The 7,607-nt window shown below is 33.3% G+C and overlaps 1 pseudogene; it reads right to left on the reverse strand.

Moving 5' to 3' along the window:
* Positions 1–261: 261 nt before the first annotated feature.
* On the reverse strand, positions 262–689 carry LOC114639709 (annotated as a pseudogene).
* Between the last annotated feature and the right edge of the window lie 6,918 nt (positions 690–7,607).

Raw genomic sequence — 7,607 nt, forward strand, 5'->3', positions numbered from 1 at the left:
CTGATTAGTGCTTTAGCCAAAAGATCTGGAAACAAGTAGTGGTTTACCATGAAACAGCATATTGCTTTCTCCAGCATACCTTGTAGATGCCACTAGATTCAGTCTAATCTTTCTTGTCAAGTTAGCATGTCTATTATGTCTATTTCTTTCTTTGCTTACTATTATGTATATGTTAATGAGTCCAATGAAGTAAATAGTCTCGGTCCCCCAGTGCACAGGGATTCTTGATGCAGCATATTTCTTTTTTTTTTTTTGAAAAAATACAAGAGCACAAATCTATCTTTATTTATTTACTCTGCATTAGTTTAAATCCGGGATGGGTACAGCATCACATGGATTCTGTGTCCAATGGCCTTTGCAGGAAGGTTGCTTCGGAATTTGGCACGAACCATGCCACTGTTTCCATGGGCCCGAGTTACCTTCCCCCAGATCACTCTGGTTTTGTTTGGTTTGCCTCCAGGAGTCACTGTATTGTTTTTTTGCTTTGTACACATAAGCACATCTCTTGCCTAAGTAGAACTCGGTTTCATCTCGGGCATAAACACCTTCAATTTTAAGAATAGCCATGTGCTCTCTTTGGTTTCGGAGACCTCGCTTGTAGCCAGCAAAAGTGGCCTTGCACCACAGCCTTCCAGACATACTTGCTTTTAGAAGTCCTGTTCCCAGCAGGCCTCCACAGGCTCCAAGATGGCAGAAAGAGCTGCAGCATATTTCTAAAGGATGATTACTGTTTCCTGGAGATAAACATTCTTGGTTTTGAAAGATATTTTTAGCAAGATTTAACTGATAAAATATCAACCATAGACATTTACTGATAAGAGTTTTCTAAAAGAATGACTTTAAGAACAAATGTTAAGTATCTAGTTTTAGCATTAGGAGTAGCTTTGCAATAGATACTAGTCTCCATTTTACAGAAGAAGCATTTGGGGCTGAGCAAAAGCAATGTGCTTTTTCAACATCAATATTAATTGTAGAGACCAAAACAATTCTAATGAAAGCACTCATAATAAGACATTTACACAAGCTGTCAAAGACAGTCATCATCCAAATAATGATATATCACAAAGTTTTAAAAATGTATTTTAAAAAATTAAGCTTCTTTCTTCGAGGGTAGAAAAGTTGTTTGGTATTTGGTTAAAACAATAACAACAACTGAACAAAGAAGGAGGAAAAGTCAAACAGTTTGTTATTATCTCTTTAAAATTCTTAAGATACGAAAGCCTTGCATGAACAGATAGAAGTTGTGAGGATTTTAATGACTGGGAATGCAAATTATTTTGATTTATTGTTCTGTTTTAAATAAATGTGGTTTAGGTTTACTTTCATACAAGATAATGCCAGGATAAACATAAAATAAGGAAAAAGAAAACAAAAATTAAAAAGAGGAAGGTAAAATAAAGGGAAGCGAAGAAAAGAGAAGCATTAAAAACAATAAAAGAGCTTGTCAGAATAAAGAAAGAAATAGAAATAAGACAGAACATTAATGCAATTATATTCAATAAAAACCCCAGACTCCTATTCCATGAACATATCAAAAAGTTCATCCACGATAGTCATGTAAGCTTCATCCCAGAGATGTAGGGACACCTAAATATATAAAATTCCATCAATGTAATCCACCATATAAACAAACTGAAAGAAAAAAAAACACATGATCATCTCATTGGATGTTGAAAAAGCCTTTCACAAAATCCAACAACACTTCACAAAAGCCTTGGAGATCAGGGATACAAATAAAGACAATTTACAAGCCTATATCCAACATCAAATTAAATGGAGACAATTAAACGCAAACCGTTAAATATCATGTACAATACAAGGCTGTCTATTCTCCCAATGTCTTTTCAATATATTACTTGAAGTTCTAGATATACCAGTAAGAAAACCAAAGCCAATAAAGGGGATACAAATTGGAAATTAAGAAGTCAAAATATCTCTATTTACAGATGATTTGATAGTATATATAAGTGACCCTCAAAATTCTACAACTGATAAACATTTACAGTGAGGCGTTTGGATAAAAGATTAACTCAGCCATGCATTTCCACTTTTCTCAATAAACTCAAACCGCCAAGGTTATCATCATAATCATTATCATAATTGATAACATACATATAACAAATGTATATAATATATAATTATATATATTTATATGTATAATATATAGTATAATATAATATATATATTTATATAAATGTATATATATATAATTAGATACATTCTATTCATCTCTTGAGTGTTTTTTCTTGATCTGTAAAGCATGCATGCTTGCTTTCTGCAGAGGTCAGAAGAGAAGATCCCTTAAAATTAGAATTATAGATGTTTATGAGCTACCATGTAAATGATGAAAATTAAACCTTTGTTTTCTTCAAAAGGAATAAGAGCTTTTAGCACTGTGATATCTCTCTAGTCTTCTATGATTTTTAATAGCAACTGTTTTTATTCTTTGGTATAACCATAGCAACTCATGTTTCTTTCTCTGTCTCTTTCTCTCGCTTTTATTTCCATTTACATTAGATATCTTTACCACCTTTCCCTCTGTTTCACACTAAATGTGTCCTTAAAGCTGAAGTAAGTCAGTTGTAAACAAGCATGCAATTGATTATTTTACTTTCTCCATACAGCCAGCTACATCAGGTATTTTGTTTAGAGAATCTTACCACTTACACTTAATATAGAGAAGGGAGAACTGACATTGCCATTTGTTATTACTGTTTTAAAATTCTCCTTTCTTTTTCTGCTCTTAAAGCCATTGCTTGAATTTGAATTATTTTCTTTTTTAGTACTTGAGTTTCAATTCTCTTTTCAATATATTTTTATCTTCTAGATTAAAAGTTATCCAGTAGATCTAGAAGTTTTAGCTTTATAGTTATCATAAACCTTGAGAGGAGTTTCTTTGGACTATAATGGTTTGGTTTAAGTTGATAATAACTTCGAATATAGATGATATAAAACAAGTTTAGGATTTCACTAGATGACATCTTATGGCTTTGATTAATGTATGTTTTTATATTGTAAACCATTAAAAAGTTATTGGTACTGCAGTTACTTTTAATATATTTATCTTTTAACTTCAAATGTAGAAGTTACTCTTACTTACAAATTACTAGCGAAGAATTACCATATTTTCATTTTTACTGTTTAATTACCTTTATTCTGAAGTTTATACTTTCATCTCTTTTGCATTGCTCATTAGCATCTTGTCATTCAAGTTTGTAGAGACCTTAACAAGTTTTGCATGACAGTCTCAGTGGTGATGTATTCCTTTAGGTGTGTGTGTGTGTGTGTGTGTGTGTGTGTGTGTGCGCGCGCGCATATGTGACAGCCTTTATTTCTGAAGAATATATTTTTCTGAGTAAGTTGTTACTGTTTAACTGTTGTATTCATTGGTTTTCTTATTACTGTGACTAAAACTACCTTAAAGGTAGCAACTTAATGGGGAAAAGTTTTATGTTTATGGGTAAAAATCTATTATGCTCTCCCCTTTCCCTCCCTCTCTGTCTTCCCCTCTCCCATACCCTTTCCTCTTTTTTCTTTACCTCTGTGTCCCCCCCTTGTCTGTTTCTCTCTTTCTGTCTATGTGTCTGACTTTCCCTTTTCATCTTAGAAAATGTACATGGGAACTGGTCACACAGAGCAGAGGTTGGGGCACAGGGAAATTAGGCATTGTCTTGTGTCATTGGGGGAATAATTCAGAGAAAACACTTGCCAACACTCATGATGCTATTTGAGAAATAGGACGGTAATTTACTTTATTGAATTCTAAGTCGAACTTTTGCCAACTAGGCACCTCCCTATTAGCATATTCAGTCAATTATAATGGCCTTGGTGATTTAGGTTAAGAAAAGTGGACCTGCGTAGTTGAGAGTACTTTATGAGAAATATTGAATATGACATTGGAGAGGTATAGCATCTCTGATGGTACAGAGTTTTGCCACCTTTGGAGACGTTTGTTACAATAAAAAGAAATTGTACCCCACACGGTTGTTAATACCACAACTATTATTACATTGTTTGCCAAGATGAGCTACTGTAACATTTTTTCTTGACTCTTGAACATCCAAAAAGGTATTCTTGTCCAAAGAGAGTGTCATTTCATTGTACATTCCTCTGGGAACATGAGAGTGTAAAATTCCTATTTAATCATCATGATTAAAGTTTAGATATTTTTTGTATTCCATAGCACACTATTTTAATAGGCAACTAAGCAGACTTTAGAAGGAGTTTTACAATAATTTTGTAGATTAGTTTTATCAGTCAAATTTTTCCTCTATCACATTCAATTTTTATCTTTGCTGTAGTCTCAGATAGAAATAACATTTTTTTTTGTTATCTGAATCTTTCTCCATAGTCTCTCCTTACTGTGAATTTTAAATTCTATATATACAGTATCTTGTTTCATTGTCTCTATATCAGAATTCAACATAAAATGAGAGTTATCTCTCAAAGGAAAAATGTTTCTATAAACTGCACCTCTGCACCTGTGATAGTGAACAAAGATTTATATATATATATATATATATATATATATATATATATATGTGTGTGTGTGTGTGTGTGTGTGTGTGTGTGTGTGTTACAATTCTCAATACGGTATTTCTTTTATTTCCTCCTTCTTATAGACCACTTGGTAGACAGGATACATCTTTAAGCTACATCTAAGAAGCAGAGTTGATTAAGCGGTTTAGCTCCAATGTACAAATCAGGAAGGGCCCACTGTGTATAGTTTTCTTTTATAACAGTCTCTCAAAGGTATCCTATAGTTTGAAATTTTGTGAAGAACATGATAGGGTTTCTAGAGAATGACTATAAAATTGTAGTTCTCAAAACTGACCCTGTCCTTGAATCAACCTGGGGAGCTTGTTAAAGGAGTCCCAGGCCTCACATGGTTTTCATTTCATATGGCTAGGATTCGTTTTTTACTTCAGTATTTTTATGACTAGGTCTGAGAATGTCTTTATACAAGCTTTAGAATTTAGGTTATTAGCAATTGCTCTCTATTAAATAGCTTGCATTATTGAATTGTAAGTAGCATGCCAGCATTTTAGTTCAGATAAGAATCTAGAAACTAAATATGTTTATGAAAAGGTTAATTGATTAAAGGTCTTTCAACTGATTCTCAACCACAGTGCATTTTTTTCATATTTCACTAAGCAAGTTCCAAGAGAAGTAGGGGAGAGGATATAAAGGAAACAATGCAGAGCAAAGTCATAGAAAATGCTGAGATTGAAAAACAATTAGAACATCCTTCATAACTCAAAAGCAATATTCACAAACAAATATAACATCACCTGTGTTGTTTCGTCTTGCTATGAATCATGCAAGCTACAGTAATGAAGTGGCTGACAAGGTACGCCAATTTGTGCAAGAGTGTCATGAATATTACAAGAGTAACTAATCACTTTTTTTTATTGGATTTAAAGCCTATTCCAGGAGTTGTAGTCCACACCTGACACTGTCAACTAAATCCAATGAAAAGTGATTACTTTCCTACTCTGGTAGCATTCATAGCACCTTTCAGGACCATGAAAGCTAATAATTAGGGTTCAAGCTTTGAAGTGAGTTTCAGCTAAATGTCTCTATGTTCTATAGTGTGTATTTACTAATAACATCTTACCATTTACAACATATTGCCCCTGGTGATATTTTGCAATATTTGTATAGGAAGATATGGGACCCCTTTGGCCACAACTCCAAAATAGCTAACCAATTCCTGGGACTAGAGGTTTTATTTAGTAACATACGAAATCTAGTTGTGGTATTTTCCTTTATTTTAGTATAATATCATTTAAAACCAATTTATTATTATTATTTATTATTATTATTAATCTTTTTAATAAGCTCTGTCCAATTGGTACTATTGATAAGCTTATCCACTGGAACAGGGGAATCCTACCAGTGACATATCCCCAAAAGAAAACGATTCTTCCTGCTCTAGTAATCACCCAATGTCAATACTGACACATGTCTTATGTCTTAGTTATGTGTGGCTTTGCGAGTATTATCTTATGTATATCCTGGAATTTTAACTTGACTAATTTTTTAGGTGGGTGTTATTCAGGAAATCATGGTGGCTACGGTTTTCTGGATGCAATTGTCATGTCATTTCAAGATGAGAGCATTTCAGTTTTACAGAATTCTTCCCAATACTATAATATTTCGCTAAATTCTTCCTTGATATTTCTTGAGCTTTGTAGTCAAGGGTTAACATTTGTGGCCTATTTAGGGTTGACCTCTCATGGTCATATATCCATAAGACTTCAGGTAGTTATGACACTGTTCATCAACAGCTACCCATGCCATAAACAAACAGCTCTGAGAATGATTGTGACGGCCTGTATCTATGTCTAATACAGTGTACATTGTATGTAGACTTAAATATTTAAAAGGAAACTCAACAATTTAATCACTTAACAAAATCATTACAAACCCCCACAAAACAGAAGCAAATAAATAACCAAAAATATTTTTCAACAAATTTCCAATATTGTGCATTAATTCTCTCCTGTTGAGGGAAGCCTGAAATCCAATGAAACATTAGTTGGCTATTTCCTTAGTATTTATGCCACTATTCTACTTGGGGCTACATCCTTCCTGGTTAGTCAGCATTGTCACATGTAGATTTCTGTTTTGTGTAAAACCATTTATATCCTTGTTTTTCCAGTTGTCTGCATAACACAGTTCAGCACCATGAAATCTAAGCATCAATGAAGTTTCCAAGTTAGTTCAAGATTAATTTCTCTGTGTGCTGCAACAAACATGTGTGATATCCTCACCAGTATGGTTGTATTTAGCTCACACATCCTGAGAATATTCATTCAGGTCATTCCAATGAGGAACTCAATCAGGAATAGTAACATAAACATTGTAAAGATAATTTCTGGCTTTTTTCTTAATGACTTTCACACTTTGCTTTCTTATAGAACTCAGTACCAACTGCCAAGCATTTAATTGTCCACTGTGGGATGGGCTTACCACATCAATCATTAATGAAAAATATATCCCACTGAGTTATCTCAAGGTCAGTCCAGTAGAGATATTTTTTCAGTTGAGGTTTCTTTTACCCAGATAACTCTTGTTTGTATCAAGTTGACATAAAATAACTAGCAAAAAATGTTTACAACCTTATCATGAGCAAACAAGGGAAATACCAATAGCCTATATTTTTTGAGAAGTTTCAAGGGCTTCCCTAGGTAATAACACATAGATATGCATCCTATTCCTAGAAGTGAAATGCAATGAGCATTATAAGATTACAGTTTTGTACATATGGATGTCCTAAGTCTATTCACTTTAGTTAAACCTTCATTTTGTATCATCATCACCAAAGGTACTAATTTCCCCAATGTCCCCATTTCTATCCATCATTACACCTTTCTCCCACAGTATCTCCTTATAATTTATTATTCTTTTACCTATGCTTTATTGTTCCATTTCCCTTAAAATATTTATGCTAGTAGCCATTTTAAAATTCCCCTCTCATATTTGTAGATATCCTAAGCTAAACACACAACTATAAAGACTTGAAGATAAGACTGAAATATGGGACAGACTTTGTGGCATTTCTTTCTTGGCCCGAGTTGTATAATTCAGTGAAATTGTTCTCT

The sequence above is a fragment of the Grammomys surdaster genome, unplaced genomic scaffold (assembly GCF_004785775.1).
Source record: "Grammomys surdaster isolate TR1022 unplaced genomic scaffold, NIH_TR_1.0 61, whole genome shotgun sequence".
Taxonomy (NCBI): domain Eukaryota; kingdom Metazoa; phylum Chordata; class Mammalia; order Rodentia; family Muridae; genus Grammomys; species Grammomys surdaster.